Genomic DNA, 23,334 nt, shown 5'->3' with positions numbered 1-23,334 from the left:
TGAAATATGACCACGCCACTAAACAGCAACACAATGGAAAGTGCATCTGAGAACACTCATGGAATACGATCAAGCATAGCTGATACAGAGTCCTTGAAAGGTGGTAGTAAATACACTCATTTAAAGACTTTCACCTGTTGCTTTAAATCATTCATACCCCACAGCATGTCTGCCAGCACTGTGACCCTTGGCACAGAGTGAGGAACATCAAAGAAAAAAGTGAGGAGATCAAGTCTCAGGTAGGCGTTGCACCCTTGTTGTGGATAAAAGAAACGTCAGTAAGTTATAAAACAGGCAGAATCAGGTCACTGTAACTCTGACACGAGTGACCCAACTCATGTGACCCAAATATTGGTAGGTCTGCACTATAAGTTCATACAGCGTCACATAGATGGCATTTTAAAAAGACCACTTAGAATTTTTGTTCTGTTATCTCAATGATGGGAAAACATAGGTTACCTGATGGTAGCTTACTCACTCAAAACGCCTTGTGATTTCAATTTTAGATTTTTCCAGCCAAGAAGAATTTGCAATCTGACATTACCTGTAGTCATAAATGAAAGAAAGGTTATTAGTTTCTATGAATTAGAGGTGTTTGTTTTTCTCCTTTGAGATGGACTGCCTGCCAAGCCTTGTAACATCTCTGCTCTCTGCTACCAAGCTGCTTACAATTAAGTTTTTACTGTCGGGAACAGTTTCTGCTGAAATTGAAATTGCTGCTGCTTTTTTTTTTTTTTCTTTTCTTTTCTGGAAGTTTACACATGCTACTTCCCTTCTCTAAATGTTCGTCATTTGCTTTTAGGTACAACATGTACAGACTGATTTTTAAAACAGTAGAAATTTCTGCCTGGAAATGAACTGTAGTTAAAATGGAAGACAAGCATAATAACAATCAGAGCCAACATGTCTGCAAACAAACTCTCTGGGTATCTAATATCAGGCCAATTTCAGTGGTGTTCGTTTGACTGTACTGCATAATCCATCATTACTGAACCAGAAAGGGCTGTTTATCACTTCTAGTCGTTATCATCAGAATATTCTTTGAACAACAGTAAGAAGCACTTTTACAAACCCTCTTTAGAGGAAGTGATAGGGTATTTTTCTGAACTAAGGGAAATTTTAAGTGTTAAGTAAATAGATTCCTTATAATGCTGGCAACAAGAATCTGATGCTGACCTCAGGCTCTTCATCGTGGTCTTAAATGTTACTGACTTCACAAAACACTCTGTCACCATCACACCATGCCTAAAAAAATATCTGTACTTTGACAATAGTAACTGTGATTGTAAAACTAAACCATAACTGGCCCCAACTGTAACACCTATATGCTTCTACATATTTATGTCTGGTCTACATCGCTAATGCTGCCAAAACCCCTGGTGCCATCATTTTGAGCCCTTAATGTATCAGTGTTCTCAGGCTTAAAATCCTGGTGAGCAGGGAGTTAGTGTTTGAAGTAGTATTTGAAATTTCAGCTTGATTTTCTTTTAAATTTGGGATTTTTTAAGGTTAACTTTGGTTGGTTTGTGTTGGCATTTTTTATGGTAGAGCATTTTACAAAAAAAAAATTAAAAAAATAAAAAAAAAAATAAATTTGCAGTTTCTCCCAAATGGCTGGGACTTGACTCTGTCTAAAATTAATTGAAAAGTGATTTTGGTGACTCAGGTGCTTTCTCTGGTGTTCCCATGTACTTTCATCTGGGCTTTGTGATCCTGTCTGTACCACTGGAGTTTAGATTTCATAGTGCCCTTGAGCACAGTGTTCCTCTAAGAAAAATAGCAGTCTAGTAGTTGTACCAAAGTGATGAAGCTGAATAAGGGCCAATGGCAAGTGAGCCTGGTGGAGACGTGGTTGTTTCTTCTAAGGAGAGTGCAAAGGCATTTTCTACTGAAACACACATCCTGCTCATAGTCAGCTATGGTTGATTACCATAATTAACCCTCATTTGGATCACTGTGGCCAGATGCTTATCTAACAAGAAATGGCAATGTTTTCTGCAAAGTCTAGAAGCAAAAAAACAAGCAAACAAACCAACAAAAAAAACAACACAAAAACCTGAATTACCATCACTACCCAGCCATTCAAATTAAGGCTTTCTATCACTCCTTTGGAAGATGTTTTTTAGTGACAGAAAAGGTGACATCTTCTTTAATTCTTCAGAGCACTTACTGTTTTCAGTTATCTTCATTTTGATTTTTCCTGGGCTAATGTGAATCCAGAGACCTTCTGTCCAGAATGATTTTCTGTTACTTGCTTTAATTATTCTAGCCTGACTGGTCATAACAAAATCTTCACATTAAGTAATGGTGCAAAAGAGTGTTCTGTGGTCTTTCCTGTCAGTGCATGCTGCAAGCAAAGTTCCAATAGACCTCTGGCTTATGTGTATTAAGTTTGAAAGGTTACTCTGCTATCTGAGCAAAGGGCAACATGGTCTTGATAAGTTAAGTTTGATTTCCATTTTTTTTCAGTCTGCTAACAATAAGGTGTCAGTTGTTGTATGTCCATTCTCGAGTTTCAGCCACCACTGCTATACCCATCAAAAAGGATGGGACAAATAGAGTTATGCAAACACATATATGTAAGAGATATGGGAGAATTGTTGTGGCTAAAATTTGGTTTTAGAGGTTTCCCTGAAGTAAGCCCAGCGCTGACTTCTTCTCAAACTTAGAGTATATGGATATAGGCAACAAGCATTTGAAATGGATCAGCTGGGACATTAGGCCACAAGTTTCAAAGCTTCAATCTGAGGATGCTGAGTTAAGCCTATTTTTATGCCGTAGATAGAGTTATTGTAAGGTCTGGAAGCTAGGATTTTGCCTACTGCCAAAACTATGTTTGAAATTCCATCTTGTAATTTTTCTTCATTTCTTTTCATGTCACTGCTTGTTATTCTTGATATTGGCTTGGAAAAGGAGATACGTTCCTATGTAATCATGGACACACCAATTTCCAAACATCACCAGGGCAACCTTTCTTCTTGCCATTCTCTCATACTCTTGTAGCATAGGCAAGTTTCGTGGCGTAGTGAATTAGTGCCTGCAGACTTGAACTCATGACCCTAATGGTGAAGTTAATTACTTTCTACTAAGGTGCAATCCTGACTCACAGAGACTTTTTCTGGTGACTTCAACATGGCTTGGATTTCACCCTTCGACCAATGGTGACTTAATAGTGTCTGGCAGCAATCCTAAGACCTCACCCACCTCCTGGACTTGGTTTCATCTGTCCTATAACTAATAAGTAGCACATTATTTTATTCACTGACTTGTTTAATCTCTAACTACACTGCACTGTGTTACTGGACAGTTTCATTTGTTATAGGAACTTCATATTTTATTCTGGCAACTTGGCTTGTGGCAAACTGACCACAAAGGCTAGGAATAGCAAATAGCACTGTAAAGAATGGTTTGACAAAGTTGCTACAAATCACACAAAATCAGTGTATTTAATGTACACAAGGGGGGATTATTTTCTTACTGCGATGGTTGGTTGGTCCTGTGTATTTTGAATATATGGTCCCTCTTTGATGAATTATCAAAAGCTCTTGACCTCAAGGTTACACTTTGTTCATGGTTACAAAGGAAAGTCAAGACAATCCATGTAAATAGCCTCAGTGACTCACATTGCTAACAGTGACTACGTGCTGTCTTCAGCACTAACTCCCAGGTAAACTTAAAATTCAACAAAAGTATCCACTGAAGTCAACTAGAAAATTTTCCAGAGCAGGAAGTAAATATAAAACTGAAGAAACTCTTGAGGAGCAGGCCCACATTAAGCAGTTCTACTCCCTGAATACAAACAGCTGAATGTTTCTGAATAAGCCAAGACAAACTTCAATTTTTTCTTCACTAGCAAAATTTAATTTTTATCCTTTCATGAGATAAATACCAGTAAGGAAATGAAATGTATCTGAAAATGATGACTTCTGACTATATTTGGTACAACCTGATTCTCTTTGTAACATGTATTAATTTGTATCTCATCCCATATGCTGCTCGACTTGTTCCAGTTTTTATTTTATTTGTAGTATATAGGGACAGTCAAGACACTATGTTCTTTCCATTAAGTTTTTCTTTTCTTAGCACAAGACTGTAATAGAACTAATATCAGAGGGAAAATGTACTTCTCAAATGCTAAAAAGGAAAAGCACAGAAGTTAAAGGTTTTAAATTAAAAACACAAAGTTTAAACTTCAAAATTCAAATAACATTTTTTAATTTTAAGTACCTGGGGCCAACTTTCAAAATCAGATTTTTCCATGTAAGAAAAATAAATAAAAATAGAGGAAGTGTAGTCTGCACAAATGTCCTTTTAATGCCCTGTTTTATTACTGTGCTGTGATGGGCGTTGTCTTCTCTGGCCTTTTTGCTCCTACTGGGAAGTAAGCCTAGTCTGTTAATCCTGACCCTTAAACTCTGCAACATTATAATTAACTTTCAGTGTCTCATGATTCTGAATTTATGTATTAAATGCATGCCTTGTTATCCACTCAATACAGCATAATACGCTAGTCTGACAAAGAAACAAATCTGGTGCTTGGAAGGGAGCATTATTTGTTCATAGGACAAATAAACCTGCTTTACAGGACTTAAGTGACATTAACAGTATTGTTTATACTGAGAAATCTAAGCTGTTCAAATTCTTGAAAAAATACTCTCCAACTGAGTTCGGACTTGCACAAAATCTCAACTGCTTTAAGTTGCAAGAATTTTCCTATGGCTTAACTTAGGATTTTAAAAAAGTCATATACCATTGTAATTTTTATCTCAGGATGTAAATCAGTCCTTTTGTGAGCCATTGATAAGGCAGTGATTTTTAACAGAAAAATGGTGGGCTGGTTTACCCCACAGAAAAAATTGAAATTGATGAAGCTGCATCAAGAGAGAAGCAAATGACTCATGGAATAAAGCAGCTTTCACACTGAATTGAATTCTGCATGTTTAGCACTGGAATTATGTATGGATTCAAAATGAAGGCTTCTGACAAATGAAGCAGATAAGGCACAATCTTACATATCACAAGGCATGCACTTCCAAAGTATTTTTTTCCAAATAAGTGAGCTTATTGTTGTTTCCCCAGGTTTTAATGACAACAAGATTTGGATGTTTAGTTTCTTGTTTCCATAGGAAATATTGTGTTATCCTTAGAACAACAGAAAGGTGCACTTTAATTCATTTTTGCTAAACATACTTTTGGCTTTATTGGCAGGTTGTTAGGAAAATTAAGAGAAAATGACTGTGTTGCCAAAGTGCAAAGACTTGGATTTAAAAACATCTCCACCAGAAATCTGCTTTAAACACAGACTGGAAGTTTTTCTTTTCCCTTGGTTTTGATTAGGCCCCGTTCTTTTTTTCTTTAATTTAGAAGAACTTTACTTTTTAATTTAGAAGAACTCAGCTCATTCACTGCTAAATGGATGGCTGGACTAGATTATTTTAGATTATAGATAATCTGTGATTCTATGAAAGTGGTGACTGTATATGTTTATTGCAAAATCATGACCTGTCTTGTCACATGTACCCATACTTATGGGATCAAAAGAAAGAAATGCCTCTTGAAAAACCTTGATCCATCTGTGGATGCTGAAAACTGCAGTGAATGAGAAGCCTAGGAGTCTGCTGAAAGAACGGCCCATTAAAACACTTTATAATTTAATGTTAAAGAGGTCCAAACACAACCAGGATTGGTTGTGGAACACTTCTATGGGCCTGCAGAAGGGGAATGAGCAGCTGTCAGAAGACAGTGGAGCCTGTTGCTGCACACATGGGCTAAGCCTGCCTCTCTTTGAAAGCAGAGTTGTTACTTCTTTGGTAAAAAGAACAACTCTGGAAAAGCTGTAGGCACATGGCAGGGTAAAGCAATAACATAAGCATTTTACAGGATGGTGAAAAGCCACTTAGCTCAGAGAATGCAAAAGAGGAAAGCTGTACAAAAACAAAGTATTGAACGATGTAGGTTGCAGCTAGCAGCAGCCAACATGATGAGGAAGTGGCTGCCTGCATATCTGTCAGCAGGATCATTAGCTTGTAGATCCCCAGTCTGCTTGGATAAAGCCAGGGCTTGAATTGGAGGGCAATTGCCTTGCAAAAGTATTAAAATGAAGAAACTGGTTGAATGTTAGTAATACAGAAGGCAAAGGAAGTTGTTTTTGCTGTCTCAGGAGCAGAAGACTTCCTTGCCTCTTCTTATTCTTCTTCATCTGCCCTTGCAGAAAGAGGTCCAGCACAAATCAAAGAGCTGCTGGAAATGATAAGTCTCCATGTAGCTCTGGTTCCAGAGAGCACAGCTCTCCCTCTGCCAACATTCTCAATCTCACAGCTTCGCTAACCTGGCCAGCATGGCTGACCTCCCCTGAGTGGCTGGCATGTCAACATGGCATGTGAGAAGCAGAGCCCTCAGAAGCCTGGTGGCCTCACCACTCTGGTCCCGGAGCCAGGCCAAGCTCTCAGACCTTCCCAGGCCCATGCTTTAGCTCCGTCTGCAGGCACAGGAGTTTCAGGGAGAGCTTCTCTTTGAGAAGGTTGTAGAACAGGATTCAACATTTTGGGATATTTACTGAGTTGAGCTATCTTAAGCCAGTAAATACACCTGAAAAAAGAAAGATGTTCATCTTCTGCTTGTCTGTATTTCTGTGACTGAGATCTCATAAACTAAATGCTTTGGGTAGTCATTCATTTTCAAAAGGAGGTGAACACCCGTGAGCTAGCTTCTTTAATTTAGATTGATTTTAGTCTAAAGGAATTGTGGTGTTTGTAAACATGATTACTATTTAAAACTGCTGTCGTTTAGCCAGCAAACAATGCACGTAACAACCACTTCATTCTTGGCAAAAACAACATTCTGCTTTGCTTTGTTTGTTTTTTCCTCTTCAATGTATACTTGTTTAGAATAAAAGCTGTGCATATGGTAGTGATATAAGTAATTCTTTTGGAAATTTTGAGAATAAATACCAGTTCTGCTAAATTGTGCTTCAGGAGTGATGTGAGCAAAGGAGAATGTAGAAGAAAAGTTGTGTGTGTTATGAAGTCTGTATATCTTATTTAAAAAAAGTTAAAAAGAGCCAGTGACTGTGCCGTAGTGATAATTAACCATTTTTTCTGTTTCTATGAAATTACAAGAGGACTGGTATTACTTTTTATCTTTTGCCATTGCAAGCATTTGCCAAATTGCTGGAGATGTAATATAATCCCCCGTAATTACATGTTTTGAAAAAGAGCATTCCTGGGCTGTTTATATGGATTAAAACTGACTTAAAAATGCTAGAAGACATTCCAACCAAAATGGTAACTAATTAGCAATCAATACTGCACTGTGGTTTAAGAGTAATTTTTATGCTATTAAAATACAAAAATTCAAGTAAGCTAAGAAAAACTTCATACTTTTATCTTGTTTTGCGATAAATTCTTTGGGATTTTTTTATAATCAGTAGAAAAGTGTCCTGAAATAGCAATTAAAGAAAACAGAATAGTGTAGGAAGAAAAGCTGTGCGTTAAGCGTCACTGTAAAAAAATCTGTATGAATAAATCAACCAATAGTTTGTTTTGTTTCTCTGTTAAGGTGTTGGGATCCTGGAATGGCTAGACAGAGCATAAAGCAATACTTCGTAGATTTATCCTTATATAGATCTATTCTGGTGCATTTTATTTTATTTTTTTTCTTTTCTAATTATAGGTTAATATGTTTCGTTTACATCAGTGGCCAAGTACGAGTACTTCTCTGAACTGCATCCAAACTGCATATGTTTAAACTAAGATATAAGACCATTTTTTTTCCATTTAGTTCAGTTGGGTTTGGATCCAATCCCTTTTGTATCTTCAAAGTCAGATTGGAAATCTTGTGAAACCATACCTTCTTATGCACCTTGAGCTGATTCCAGCCCTTGAGCTGGTTTATGTAGAGATTCCTGATAATGTTTAAGTGAGCCCAATGTGATTCTTTGAATTATTAATGAATCCAAGTAAGTTGTTGATTTCTGAGAACCTAGAGAATGAAATTTAATGCTGTCTTTTCTTTGTTTTTTGTTTTCTTTTTAGGGTTTTATTCCTTTAGCTTAATGGAATTATCATTCTTTGGTGTCATATGACAGAAAAAATCAGGTTTATGGGCATGTATGTTAACTGTGTGACTGACAGTAGTGACAATCATTGTGCATCCAGTCTGTTTTACTAGCAGAGGTTATCCAGCAGGCAGAAGGAAGGCAAGAGCTTTGAAATAAAGCCTTTAGAAATACGTTGTCCCTATGCTATGTTTGCAGATATGATTTGGAAGAGTGGCAGAAACAGATGGAAGAGAAATTTCATTCCAAACCTTGGCTGTCAGCTTAAGTTTCAAGTGCCTGTAAAATATTGTTGGTTAAAGTGCTGAAGAGTTCAAACAGAAAACTTGCAGAGAAAGTATCTTTTACATAAGTGCTCTCCTGCTTAACAAAATGGGTTATTATCAGATTTCAATTTTATCCTTGCAACATTGGCTTAATGTGTTTGTTTCTTTCAAATGCTGTGGCTGGAGTGCCCACGCACCAGCCAACCCTCCGTGGCTCCCAGAAGGGTTATCTAAGAGAAAAGTGCCTCTCCAAGCAGGCTCAAGGAACCCTGCTGTAGACATCTGACATGAGAAATTGGAGTCTGGAGACTTTAGGAGGAAGTCAAGGGAAAGGAGCAAGGTGGGAGCGGGCACAGGTGATGTCTTTAGTTTTTTGTACTAAATGAACTTTGGCCTTCCAAGAAAAACAGACAGACCTGAGTTATTTCCAACTACTGTCATGCAAAATATTCCTATGGAAAAGCAAAACTGTTCTCAATTAAATCCATTTCACATTTCGTTATGTTAGAAAATGGTCCAAATTTTATGAGTAAGGGGGAGAAGAACTGTTAACATCCATGATTTTTTCTGGCTGAAAGGGCCAGTTTGGGGGATGTCTTCTTGTAAACATGAAAAATGCACCCCTCTGAAGTTTTTCTTAACCCATCCCCACTTAGCTTAAGGGAAAATATGAAGAGCATGAAACCGCATCACCGAACAGGGAGAATTAGCTCATAAACATGTATTAATGTAGGGCATTCAGCCCTGCAAATGGTGTTGCAAGCTGCATTTTCCAAGAGGCTTTGTAGGAGTTTGCAAAAATCCACGGTATCATGTTTCATTGTGCCCTTTTCTCTGTTGTGGACTGTATGGGAATTGTTGAGTCAAGGCCTGAACAACTGATTGATCACCTGAAGCAAGGACTGAGTCAGCCCTGACAGCACAGGTGAAGGCAATTCACCTGCGTGACTGGAAGGGGTGGAGCCTGGCTGCACCTCTTCTAGACCCCATTTAAGGGCTGACTACCACTAGGGAAAGATCTCTTTTTGGAGAAAAAGCTCCCTTTGGAGTTTTCAACTGTGAGCCTAGGATACAGGTGAGCATTTCATCTTTGATTGTCTTTTTCCACCACCGTCTTTCTAACTGTAAACCTGTAAAATACCGTCATAACCGTACCACTCTTTTAACTGTACATTTGTTAATTGTACCTGGACAAAGTGCTATGCATGGTCTGCACTGCCTGCCTGTCCCTGCCCTGCCCTGCTACAGAGCACAGAGCCATGGGAACTGTACTAGCACTCACTGCTTTCTGGGACAAATAATTGGGGAAAAGAGTGGTTTACTTGCCATGTTAATTCATTGCAGTAGTGTCAGAAGTGCTGCAGAGAAGTCCTTGTGATGTTCTGTATGCTGAGAATATTCCTGCATACAAACTTTTCTCCTCCAGCCTAGCTGCTTGCTTTAATGGCAGAGGCTGGATGTAATTCAGAGGATATACTGACAGAGCTTGGTTTCTCCAGTAGGCCGTATGCTGGTTTGGAAGTAAAAAGAAACATGGCTTGTTTCTTCTTCTGTATCTTAGCTGATATGTGGTTGAATGAATTTTCATCTTGGGCTTTATCTCCCTTATGTTTTGAAGGCTCGGTTCTTGGAGTTATTTTGGTATTTTTAGGCAATCCAAAGTGCTTAGGGGTGCTGGAGTTCTCTGAAGCAACAACTCTACTTGCATTGTACTGAATGCTATCTGCATGGTTCAGCATAGAGCTAAGTAGATGAACTAGGTTTGGATGTAGGCTAGAAGCTACTTGTCTGTTACTGCATGAAGCTACTGCGTGTTATTTCACAATGTAGGTAGCTAGATCCCCAGATCATATCTATGCTGCTTAAGCATCTGTTGCAACACTTCTGTGTCATGCAGACCTTGAACTAGATGTTATGCAGTAAGTCCCCATCTGGTCTGGGAATGGTTCTGTTATACAGGTAACATGGATCTCTCAGTGTGATTTGAATCTTTGAGACACTGGGAATTATATTGTGGAGCCATAAAGGGTAATAGCACATTTTTTTTTGTTCTTAAACTTGATTAAGAACCACTAAAAATTAAATGGAATGAAGCAGCCATTCACTCAGCTTATCAGTCAGAGGTAGAGTGGCTTTGATTTCTAACCTGGGTTTAAACTTTTGTCCTCAGTTAGACTGTTTAATTTGCTTCATTTAAACACTGTAGGAAAATGAAAAGCAGGTATTTCCTTTATTGAGTGACTATTGTTATGCTTTCTTTTCTCTTTTGAGTTATAGTCTTAGCATTTTAAATAACTAGGATCTCCTCTTTGTTTTCAGCAAAGTCTAACGTATGCTAGAAGACAGGAATGAAGTTGATTCTCCTAGCAGTTACTCTCATAACAGATAAACCTCTTCCATAAACAGTGGAGGAGGAAAGGCAGATCCAAATCTTTATTTATCATCTGTGTGCCTTGGTGGTACATGTAATTTCCCTTGGCTACTATGACTAATGAAAAAGTTCCTGGAATAAAGGAGCAGGACCATAGCTCTGGCACCAGAGCACTGCAGTAGTATCCCAGATAAATCTGAGCTCCTTTGACAGTGTTAAAGAGCTCTACCAGACAACTACACAGAACTGTGTGAAATGTAAGGAAAATTGTTGCGTCGCTTGGCTGAATAGTTATTTGTTTCCCAGTTTCCTGGATTATACTTGTATGCTTTGTTAGCCTTTTATGAAGGTTATTGGTTGATCGTGGGCTGCAAATACAGAGCTTTTAATGAATTTGAGATGGACAAATAAACAGCCCATTTAAGTTATTTCAAAAGCATTGGGAGTTTGAGATATGCCATCTTTGTGTAATAGTAGTCATAATCAAAACTGTAGGTAAAAGTAAAGGTAATAAATAAAGAAAAATTGGATGGATTCTATGTATATGTTTCAAGAGTGAGAGTTTAAGGCCTGGAGAGCCTTAGCAAAGCTCTTAACAGCATTGGAATCAGCACAGAGATGCCTGTAACAGAGTGAGGAAAGTTTCTGGAACAACCTTTATTTTGGTTATTCCAGAAAGAGAACAAATGCACTCTCTAGGAAGTTTTTTCTGAGAATTCTTGCTGAAGGGTTCTCAGTTATGCCAGATGTTTAACACTGACTTGGTTGCTTATCCACTAGCAGTGGGTGAATTTAGAAGAGTTGGTTCTCACTCATTTTAGTAGAGTGTGTTTATTGCAGCCTTACCAAAAATTTTGTGAGATAAAAATCTTCTGTGAATACATGCTTGGAAAACTTTACTGAAGTCTCAGTAAATTAGGTGTGATCATTTCATTACAAACCAATTTGCCTATCTCATCTGTATTTGACCAAAAACCTGCCAGGTTTATCAAATGCAGCGCTAGATGCTGATCTTCATTCCATGTTATAATTCACTCAATTCACTTCAACTGAAGCACAGTGAAACTGGGACCAGAACATGCTCCCTAACACTCAGCCTCACTTTGTGAGAAGGCATTGAGTTGTACAGCTAACACCATTGTTTATGTCTTTAGAGATGGGGAGTAGTACTTGTAAATGATGAAATTCCACTTGCCATGCTAATGTCACAGTTGCAATATTAAAATGGTGTTTTTTGGGAGCCTGTTGTGGTTTGAAACACTAGCTTATGTTTCACAGCAGTTGACCTTGATCGTACAAGACAGTGAGCAGTGGCACCATGGAAAAGTCCCAGAATACAATTCTTCTTAAAAGAAGCAAAACAAAATCTGATCCACTGGTAATCCTAGAAGGTATTTAACCTAGCAGGAGAGACAACAACTTCAATAGTGTTTAAGAAACTTCTAACAGTATGTCGGATCTAACGATTTTGAAGTACAAACAAGATTTCAAAACATAACATTTCAGAAGAATGTTTTTCCACTTTAAATGCCTTTTAAGGAACGAGCTTCATCTATAGGAAAATATCAAATGTGGTTTTGCTATGAGTCTTCCATTCTTCCCGACTGGGTTCGTATATGCACACATTTAACACAAAACATGCATGAGTAAGCACCAGGAAGGCTGTGCAAATGCCTCATTTGTATTCCACGTTGCTTTGAAGCACATTCGCTATTGAAGAAAGGGGAAAGGAAGACAAGCCAGTCCTGTTGTCTTGTATTCTCCTTTATAACATCTCTTCAAAGAGTTTTTTTTCTTATCTTGCATCACTAATATGGATGAATGAGGAGGAACTCTTCTACAGCTGATTGTTTTGTTCTGCTATCATTAGCACACAGTGCCAGTATGTGGTTGATAGTTAGGGGGAGATTAAATGGGCTTGCTTGTCAGTTATGTGTGCATATATGAACAGAGAGGACAAGCTGATATACTGAGGCTTTTATTTAGCAAAATTTTGCAAGTGTGTGCTCCAGTCTACCCATAGTAGTAGGGCTGTTAAAAACATGCTTAACTGTAATCAGATGTTCAAATTCAAAAGGATTTAAACATCTGCTTCTCATTAAGTGCATGCTTAAGAGCTTTGCTGAATCAGGGCCTTGGCCATTAGGAAATAAACAGAGACCACCAACTTATTTTACATACACTCTTGAAGAGTGTTCGTATAGATAGTAATGACTTTCAGTCAGTACTGACCAAAGTTGGCTTTGAACTGCTGACCTAGAGGTGAAAGGCTTGTATCCTATTACCAATCCCTGGGGCGAACCAGTCTTACTTGTTTTCAAATATTAATGAATTAAGTCAAGTCAAAATGTAGCCCATTGATTGCCTTTCCCCCATATTTTTCCTGTGTCAGCATCAGTGACTGATGCTTCTGTGGAAAGTCTTAGGGAATCAGTGTTGTCCACACATCTCTGGTTTAAATCACTTGCATTGTAAGCAGAGTCTTCATAACTGAAAGCTTCTAGTTTCTAAAAATACTTAGCAATGGACCTTCACACAGATGTTGATAGTAGCTGTTCATCAGGGCAGGCATACTTATGTAAGGGCCTAATGAATTATTTAGGTATCTATTCTCCTTGTTATATGCAGACATAACTCTCAATGACACTAATAGCAGATTTCATATGCATGCCAGGAGCAGAGAAAATCCTTGGAGAGTACTTAGACAATATTCCTTGAAGGACTCGAAGCGGGAGAGGAGGCCTGGAGGGAAATCATTGATGCAAACATGAATTTGTCATTTTTTCACAGAAGATATATGTATTTTATTTTAAAAAGACAGTGGGGACCATTAACTACCAAATATTTAAAATTTCACTTGCATCTCTCTAAAGGCATAGACTAGATAAAAGGCCACACACAGACCTTGAGTTGGAAGTGGAATTACATTAATTTGAAGAAAATAAAATGCTCCTGGCAAGTGCTTTTTTGAAAGTCTTATTTCCAGTTTTGGATTTTTAACTTTCAAGAACCATTATTTCCAATGGAAGTAGGTTTATTGAACCACAGGTCTGGAACTGTTTTTTTTTTTTTAATCAGTGGATAGGGAATGTACATTTGATTCAGTGATGATTCAGATGATGAGTGGCTTTGGTCAAATGTTGCAAAGGTACATTTCCAGGAGGATTTCTCAGTTGCAGGATGACTTATGCACAGTAATGTGCCATGCGCATAGGTCGTAATGGAACACACAACAGGTCAGCAAACCAGGGACACTTGAAATCTAAGCCATATCATACTCTGCAAATGCAGAAAATAGTGAGGTGCTGTGTAAAGAAAGGCTGATAAGTTCACTTTTCTTTTAGTCTCTTCAAGCCATCCTAGCATCTTGCAGAGCTACCTCTCTAAGTTTGTTATCTTAGAGCAATTTCACTCTGGTTTGGTAGTAATGGCTGTGAAAAGTCATGATAGGAACAAAATGGCGCAGTCCATTTCCTACCTCTGCTGCCTGTACTCTCTGGAGCTATCCTTTCCTGTGCAGCTCATTTAGGAGGTCCTTCACAGCTGTAATCAGGTGTGAGTCTGAAAGTCCTCAAACATAGCTTTACCATAGTGCTCTTGTCTTAAAACCAGTTATTTGGAAGCAGGGAAGAAGAACTCTGTAAATAGAGTTGTTTATTTGTTTTTACTTGCTTTTCCCCTAAGGATGTGTTTTGCCACAGTCTGATCAGGAACCGAGAAGGAAATGATGCCTGAGAAGGCACTGTTTTAGCTGAGGCTTTCTAGGTCCACGCTTGTTGCATTTTCTGCATCTTGGAATTTAAGTCCTCGATTCCTCCATGTATTTCTGGTGCATGGCGTGTCTGAACCCTTCCTGTAAGCTGCTTTGCGGGAAGGTTAATTCATTTCACAGGAGGAAGTACTTCTGGTAAACAGCAATAGGAAAATAATCGTGATTTCCTCCCTGCTGCGTACCTGGCAGGAGGGCATCGTGCTGGGAGTCATCACTCTGGGCTTCTCCTGAATTTCCTGAGTGTACCCCCTTGCCGATCTAAGGGGCTGTGGTAACATGAGGAGGTGCACAACTTCCAGACAGAAAAGCAACTTGAAGTGAGAAGTATTTTTTCCCTGTAAAAACTCTCTTTCAGTTCTGGAAAACCACAGAACAGCAATAATGTAAAGTTACTGGAAAGCAAAACTGATTGGAAATTGTCCTGATGCTTTAAAAAAAAAAAAAAAAAAAAAAAAAGTGTGTGACACTTCTTAGGCAGAAGCATTACATAAGAGCAAGTAAAATTCCCAGAGAAATATAGATTGAACTATTAAAACATTTTAATTAGCCAAAGATTGAATTAGTAATTGATGAAAGGGTGTCTTGAAGCTTTATCTTGACAGCTTGTCAGCTGCTGTGGGGAAAATTACCAGACCTAGCAAAAAGGGTCTTGCCTGTAGGCATGCAAATATTTCTAGATCTTCAGTCTTTCTAGGCTGAAGAGACTGCAGATTTTTTTTTTTTTAGCTGAACTGGCTTTCTGGAAACATTTAAAAGATGGATAAATTCTGCTACCAGGTATCTTACCATATTTTATATACTGCTGAAGATATTTACTGCCTTCTTGAATGTTGGATTTTTCAGGTTGATATATAGGAACATGAAAGAAATGTCATCATTTAAAAAATGGTCTCCTTAATAAAGACTGAAAAACTTTTTTATGAGATGTTGACTTGGTTGTGCTGGATCACTAGATTCAGTTCTGGGTTGTGACATGTTTAGCTGGTGTGTCTTTTCACTGTAGTTCATGGAAAAATGAACAGAACTGATGTGAGTAAGAAAAATCACAAGTCGGTAATAAAAGTGGTTGTGGATCTTTCTATGGAAAGCAAATGCTTTATGATTAAGCTTATATGTTTATGGAAATGTTTTAGGTTTCAGTTTAAAAAAAATCAAGAAGTTCTCTTTTCCAGAGCTAAACAGAATTATACGTGGCCCTTTGTGTAAGCAGGTGTTTATCCATATGCACTGTCTACTATCACTTTTGGTCCTCTCAGTACTTTTCACCATAAAAAGAGGCTTTGAAATGTTAGTAACTAAACTGGAGTTTCAAAAGTTATAGTTTGTGATACAGTTATTTCTTGCTCTTCCCTGGGACTGATGACTCCAAAACAGAAGTGAATAGGGAATGGGAAAATAATGATATTTTTAAGTATTTGAGGGAGAATTTTGGCTGGACTGGGATGGTTAGTGGCCTTAAACTCCTCCTTTGGGTGGAGATACAGCAGTTCCAGGTAGAGCAGTTCATTAGCCCTTTCGTTTTCACTTCATGAATAGCAGACATACATTGAGCTGTCAATGAAGGTAATAGAGATCATTTGTAACCCAAAGCCCCATCAGAGCTTAGGGTGGACATCAAGCTAGGTCAACTGGGGTAGCATCTAGTTGCATGAATAAATATTGATGACCTTTAACAGAGTGGAGGGAGGTGAGGGGAGAGGGAACAACAGATTGCAAAGAAATAGGGACGAGGAAGCGGGCTAATTATTTTTAGTCAATCCCAATCAAAGGTACATGTCTCCTTGCAAACTGTACTGCCAGAGAGCTGCCAGGTACAGCAGTGGCTGCTCTTTTGACAGGCCTACTGTGCCTCTGCATATTCTGTCCCCTGCTCTGCAAGACAGCATGCTTGGAGACTGCTGGAAGCCTGCAATGCTTAGCAAACTAGTGAGGGCATGGCTGCCTTTTGTACTATGCCATCTAGGGACTGGAAGTGCATGAAGTCTCAGGTTTCTCTGGTAGGGTGCAGCACCCACTCTAGGCCCCTTGCTCTGCCTTAAGGCTGGATGATCTGTAAGCCTGGTGATGCCCTGACCCTTTCCTCCTCCCATGGTGTGACCTGGCCAGGCTTGGGTCTGTTGTCCAGCAAACAGAATCCAAATTCCGTCCTGATTCTGCAAGCACAGTCTATCCCTATGTTGAGAGCTCCTCTGTGTTAGGTGTCAGCACAAGCCTTCCACAGAAGGAGTTATGTGCAGTGCTGGGGTAAAACTTGGGTGTAAGTTGATTTGCACTTCTCTGCCATTGCCTTCTCTCACCAGCTTGTCACTTTGCAGAAGGAAAGTGAATGTATGTTGCTGAATTTGGGCTGAGGGGGCTTTTTCAGGGTGAGAGATTTACTGAAACCTGTTTTCTAGCAGGGGTTGTCAATGTCTATGACTCCTTAACAAAGATATACGCCAGGATTAAAGGATCTTGAGTTAACCTCCCCAGCTTATTTAAAATGCACTCTTTGTAAAATACACATAAAAAGTGTCATGAACTTTCTTTCACTCTGGGTGGCATGGGGAGGAGTGGAGAGATGTTATAAACAAAGTAATACGGGGTAAATTGTAGTCTAAGAGGCAAACTTTTTCCTATACAAGGCAACTGAACCAAAAATGCACTCCTAGCTGCAGAGCCATGCTGAGGAAAATGCCTTATTATGGCCATTATTGTATTGTTGCACTCTTTCAATCAGTATTTTATACCCTTCTGGGAAAATATCTTGAACTTAAATACACCTTGTGTGTGGCTAAGGTTTGCTGAGCAGTTCTGCACGATGAAGCTGCAGGTGGCTTGCAGATTGGTGTTTAACCATGCTCAGCTTCTGCAGTTGGGCCTTTTGGGACTGGGGATTCACTAACATCTATTTATTTTACGGCAGTTTCAGAGACACTCCCTTAAATACCAGCCTCTAGTTGTGCTTTGCTGCACTTGTCAACAGATTTGGAACAAATTGCATAAAATTACAAGTGGCACAAATGCAATGCATAATTATCTACCTTGCTACCAGAAGACAATGATAATTATGTTTTCATTTTAAATCACACAGTGAAAATGACTGCATTTCTTATAGTTCCAGTGTTGCTATGACCATAATAGCACTTCAGGCTTCTAGGTCACAATTTTTCTTTCCCCTACCCCTGAGAAAATTACAGCCTGAGAAGCAGAAGGCAAGCAAATGCCTCACTGTACACACTAGCATTTGTATTACAACAGAACACAGAGCAAACAATTTTGCACATACTGGGAAATATATTCACATATAAAAAGTATATAAGATGAGAGAGGCTTCAAACTAAGATGTAAGAAATTAGTCTCACAACAGTATCAGAATTTGTGTTTTTAAACATACTACATAGTCCATGTGCTCGGACTGCAGTGTTTGCATATTGAATACTCAGCAGTACTTTAGGGAAGGAATGAGTACAATATGCTAAGTGCAGCTGTGAGAGGGAAGGACAGGAGCTGTCAGCTGGCCCATCTAGCCCTTATGGCGAAGATGTCAAACTGCACTGCCTCTCGCCTTTTACACATGTCACACAATCTACTGTTGCTGTTTGTTTGTTGCAATTCTGGGCAGAGCTCTGGGACCCTCACCCCACCTGCTCCTCTTCCTGGAGCATCAGATGTGCTGTTGCATCTGTGACTGTGTAATTTGTTCCTGTCTGTTAGTGTCAGTCTCCAGTCATGGGCACAGCATACCAGCCAAGAAGTCACTGGTGAGAGCAGCAGCCATATGGAGTTGAACTCGTGTGTTATTCTACTTCCTGACAAGTGTTTAGCTGTGGCCTGATGTTAACACTGCCCTTGTGCTAAGATGAGTGATACAATGCTGCTAGGACACAATTGTCAGTACATAAACTATTTTTGTTCCTTCTGCCAAACGGCTGACAGAATGTTTCCAGTCACTGAGGAAGAAATGATGAGGAATGGAAGTGACCTCTTATCTGAGGGCCTGAAGGGTAGGGGGAGCCACAGCCTAAAGCATTGTGCCTGCCACACACATGCAGGCACACGCACACAACATGCTCAGAAGTTAATATCAATCAATGAAGGGTGTAAAATGCAACCAATAAGATTCTTTTGGAACATGTGCAGCGAACTTGCACGTAGGTTTATTAAGACTCGTTTTCTCCCACGAGGTCACCACTGACCTCATGTTTGGAATTATGAGAGGCTGAGGACTCCCTGCAGCTTCCTGGGTGACAGCTGTGCAGTATTTTATAGTTTTTTCATCAGTGTCACTTGTCAAAGACCTTTTCTCCATGTTAGATATACATTTTCTGTTTACTCTATAGCACTACCATTGCAGGGGTGTTGCACCACCCCATGTAATGTTTATGACTCTGCAAGGTCACATTTTAATAAGTAAATGAACTTATTTGCCCTCTGTACATGATGAACACCTGCATTAGGAAAGAACTGAATTCTTTGAAGGTACTTCTGAATAGGAGTATCTCCTGCATCTCAAGACATGTGAAACCAATAGTCCCACAGAGTCAAAGGCACTGTATTATGAAATTTAAACGTGTTTTGCTTACATGAGTCTTAGGATAAATCATTTTTCTCTTTCAGCTGTGAAATCCCTCTTTCAATCCTTCAAATAACCTGTCTGAAAGAAATCATTCCAGCAGAGCCATTACAATTAATTCTATTATATAAACCTGTAGTTTCAGATTTTCGTTAAACTGACAAATGATTCCTCAGAGCCATTTTCTAAATTACAAAATACATCTCTGCTTTTTAAAAGACCTGTTATCACATGCTATCCTGTAACATAGGACTAAATTAGTGGGGTGAAATTTAGTCCTAAGCCAAGATTTTTAAGGAGCTATGTTAGGTGCTGATGTCAATCTGTAGGAACACAAACAGAAAGCCTAGTTTTAAATTACTTAGGATCTGAGGGAGTTGATTGGTACAAGATTTTTGGAAGAAAATTTGTCATTATCTGAGCATTGTGAAAACAGTGCTGTTAGAACAAAAAGTGTCACAGAAACATTAGAAAAGAGGTTTCATGCCAGTCTTTTCTGGCAGAGCTATATGCATCTTCCCCTTTCAGTGAAGCTTCTTGCATGTCTATGCTGGTGCTAACACAAACATAGTACCGCTGTGGATCTTAATGGAAGGTCTAAGAAATGGCAGAAGTGCCATTATAAAGGCACTTCTGCCTTTATATGCATAAGGCATGGGAATTTAGCTGAATGGTGGCCTAAAGAAACCAATAATCAGATCATTTCAAAAGAACTATTCAACAAAACCTTGGATAAAATGACAGATTACTTACAAGGTTGGTTTAAAGCGTTTATGCTGATAATTAAGAAAAACAGACAAAGAGTATTTAGTAAAGGAGAGCAAACATCTAGCCAGTCATTAAAAGAATGGAATTTTTCTAATCCTCTTACAAAGATGCTGTTTTGGGTCAAAGTCCCTTTCTGCGTAAAGCAGTCACACCACATTTTTTAAGTGAATGAAGAGCTGAGAGCTATAGCCCAGACCCTCAAAACTTCTTTAAACAGACAACTCCTACTGAGAGACAAGCATTTAAATAAATCTGGGGACTTGGGCCCATGAGGTGAATAACGAGAGTTTAGTTCACACCATATTGCAGAGCAAATAATCATGTAGCAAATTAACTTGATATACTAGGAATTTACTAATTCTTTATTTGCTGGAGGTCTCCATACTCTGTAGTGCACATGTTTTATCTCAGAGGTAAGAAATTCTGAGAAGTGCTTTTTATTAGGTTAAACTCACAGATTCTGTTTCATACAGAGCCACATTTATGGGCAACATCTGGTCTTTACATTTACTCTCTTTTTTGTTCATCAGTGACTGTTTGCTCCTGGGAAAGAGGGTGTGTGATTGTTTCTATCTACTTCATAAGTATCCATTTGCAAACTAAATTTAAATTTATGCTTTTGTTTCTTAGATACCTGTGAAACTCACTCAAGCCTTCTGTTCTACTTGTGCAATTCTGACCATTGAGTACTCCTAATTGCGGTTGCCCTTATTCGAGAAGACTTTTCTTTTGTCCTTTTGACCTCCTCATAGGACCTGTGAGGCAGAAAGGTCCAGTGGAAGATCTTTCAATACTAATCTCAAATCTTATCCAATTAGGCACCCTTGTAAGACATTGCTTAATGAGTTGGAAGGACCCCAAATTCTACTTCTAGCCTATCAATCCCAATAACAACTCCCTAAGCTGCATAATTAACCTTCCCCTTGGCAACTTTTTCCACACTTGCCTTCACATTGCCTTGTTGGAAGTCTTCTCTGAAATGTCTTTATTGCCCCTGTTAGCCCTCAAGCTTAAAATGAATTGTCTCTAAACCTCACAGCACCAGCTGGTGTAGTGAAGTAGTTGAGTAGAAGATACTGTATTTCTTGTTAGGTATCTCCTGTTTTTGGTAGCAGAAAAGTAACATGTATGAACAGTTAAGTTCCGAGTAAGTCCAGTCGATAAGCTGTCTCTAACACATGTGACTAGCTGTTGCTATGCTCTACTGGTCTAAGAAATGTTCTGGGTAATGTTTGCAAGCTGTAGAGCATGCTGGCTAGAAGTGCTTTTCCTGATTGTGTATAGACAGCAGGGCAGGTGGATTCTCATTTTGGAAAAGGAGTTGAGAAGTCTGAGGACAACTCTAATCCTTTTGAAACTGCTCTTTCACTGTACCAGGAGTTGGGATCAGAAATGATATGGATTGCTCAAAATTACCCACATGAAAACAATTCAACAGATACACAGATGCGTAGGTATAAGAAAGTTCTGTTTTAATAGTATGCGATTTTGTTCTTCAGTAAGTGACATGTAGTGTGTATATATATATGCAAACCAATGGCAGCCTGCTGGATCCGTCTGGGAGAAATGGAATTGAGTAAGTCCATGGAATTTGAAGGGATGCTCAAGCAGAATTTTCCCCCCATCCCTCATATTTCAGTCAACATTTCTGTGGTAAAATCTGATTTATTTTTTTTCCCCTCAAAAATAATTTTCTCCTCTCCAAAATTAATATTCTGTGTTGAACTGAGTAAATAAGAGACTAACCCCTTCAATGTACAGAGTAGGAGAGAAATGAGTGAGGTTTTTTCTGATTTTGTGTACCATAATTACTTAGGACTTTTCTACACTGAATTCTGTCCTGTAGCACATTACAACTCCAGGAAAAATAAGAAGGAGAAAAGAGATTCTTGATCTGAATACAGGTATTTGTGCCGCATGCAACACTGTAGAACTGTGGCTTTAAATGGTAAATTGCTTTGACAGATGGACTATATTATGTCCTATAGAAACTTAATTTTTCCTGTGTAGCTTGTTGGCTCTGAGTTTAGCACAGTAATGTATTAACAAGCCCTGCACCCTCAGCCTGTTTCCTGAATTAGCTTTTGTATTAAAATAGGGGTTATTCCCAGTTATTTCATTTTGACCTTTAGTTCTCCTCTTCCTCCTTTCTTCCTCTCTTTTTCCTTTTTTTTTTTTTTTTTTTTTTTTTTTTTCTCTCAGACACTAGCTAACACACAGATTAATCAGGTGATAATGTAGGACTAGGTTAGTGATGCTGAGTTTCCCATTATACCTCCTTCTCTAGCCTCTTTAGACCAAGGTACAGTAGGTCACCAATTACACAATGTAGTGATATATAATATCATAGTTGTATGGCTCAAGTTCTTGTGAAATTATGCTAACAGATTGCTTAATTAGCAAGTCTTTTGGAATCAACAAGTGCAGTAAGTTATGTTTCATATAAGATATTCTATTAACCTCTCTGAAAAGCTGTTTTTTCTCCTTCTGAAAAAAAAGAAACAAAAAACTGTGAGCCATATTTAATCATCTGTTGATTGGCAGTTAGCTCTGAGGAGCACAGAGATAATCATAGTTCACAAAGTGCCACAGCCTTTAAAAAACCAAGGTATGTTATCTGATGAGGTTGTAACTTAGATGATCATAGTTATGACATCAAACTAGCAAAGAACAACAGGGAGAAACAGGTTCCAGCTATGCCTGTAAGCTGCTGATACATAGCTACCAGCTGCATAAGAGTGAAGTTTTAAAAATGCTTTCCGTAGCTGTTGCACAGACCTTGCCACAGCAAAATTAAGGTTCCTTGGTAAGGTGGCTTCTACCGTTTTTCAAAAATAATGCAATTATTAACAACTTGAATGACCAGACTAATCGCTCAAAGCCCTTGAAAATGTCACCCAATCCAGTGGAATTCAGCAGTTCTATATCCTTAGGCATCTTCATTTTCTCATTTCATGAGCTGGGAGGTGGAGAGGTCAATTTTAAATTTTTCTCCTTGGAGAGGCTAATGAATTCTAAAGCATACTATGAGAGCGGTTTATCTTAAAAGATCTGCAAGTCCACATTACGTTGTTCCATTCAGAATGGGGGAAAAAATTCTCTCTGGACTGCCTGTACTAAACCTATGGTGCTTGGTGATGCTCTAGTAATGCTGTTCTGTGAAAGCGTCAGGAGACTCAGGGGATTACTGAAATGGTTTGAGATGTATCAACAGTGTTCCTCAGCTCCAGTGTAGTTTATTCTTCACTAGCCCTTAAACATGATGCTATCTAGTTACATATACCACTGGGTGTTCTGGCAGCTACACAGCAGACCCACTCTTATCACCTCATCTTGGCAGGCAGTAGGGAAAAATCTTCACTTTGGTGATTTGGAATCAAACAGCGATTAGAAATCTAAATTTTGCCAAATGCTGGAATTAAAATCACAAAGTGGAAGAAGCCAAGTTTCACTAAAAGAAGGAGACCTGCCAGAAACGTATGACATAGGAAACTAGGTTGAAAGTACATGCTGCTCTTTGGTTTTGCTTTTTCGTTCCCTTTCTTT

General features: G+C 38.8%; 1 long non-coding RNA gene across 6 annotated transcripts in view; it reads left to right on the top strand.

Annotated features, from left to right (window-relative positions):
- LOC125688616 (uncharacterized) overlaps positions 1-23,334 on the top strand; it is a 449,093-nt gene that overhangs the window by 282,624 nt on the left and 143,135 nt on the right. Inside the window, exon 1 of one of the 6 annotated variants that reach the window (XR_007374811.1) lies at positions 9,346-9,397. The exons of the other annotated variants lie outside the window; for them this stretch is intronic. This is a non-coding gene — a long non-coding RNA (uncharacterized LOC125688616). Of the gene's footprint in view, positions 1-9,345; positions 9,398-23,334 lie in introns of those variants that run through there. 6 annotated transcript variants of the gene reach the window in all.

This window comes from Lagopus muta, chromosome 2 (assembly GCF_023343835.1).
Source record: "Lagopus muta isolate bLagMut1 chromosome 2, bLagMut1 primary, whole genome shotgun sequence".
NCBI lineage: Eukaryota > Metazoa > Chordata > Aves > Galliformes > Phasianidae > Lagopus > Lagopus muta.
Note: the sequence above shows the minus strand (reverse complement) of the source record. Positions and strands in the feature narration are given on the sequence as shown.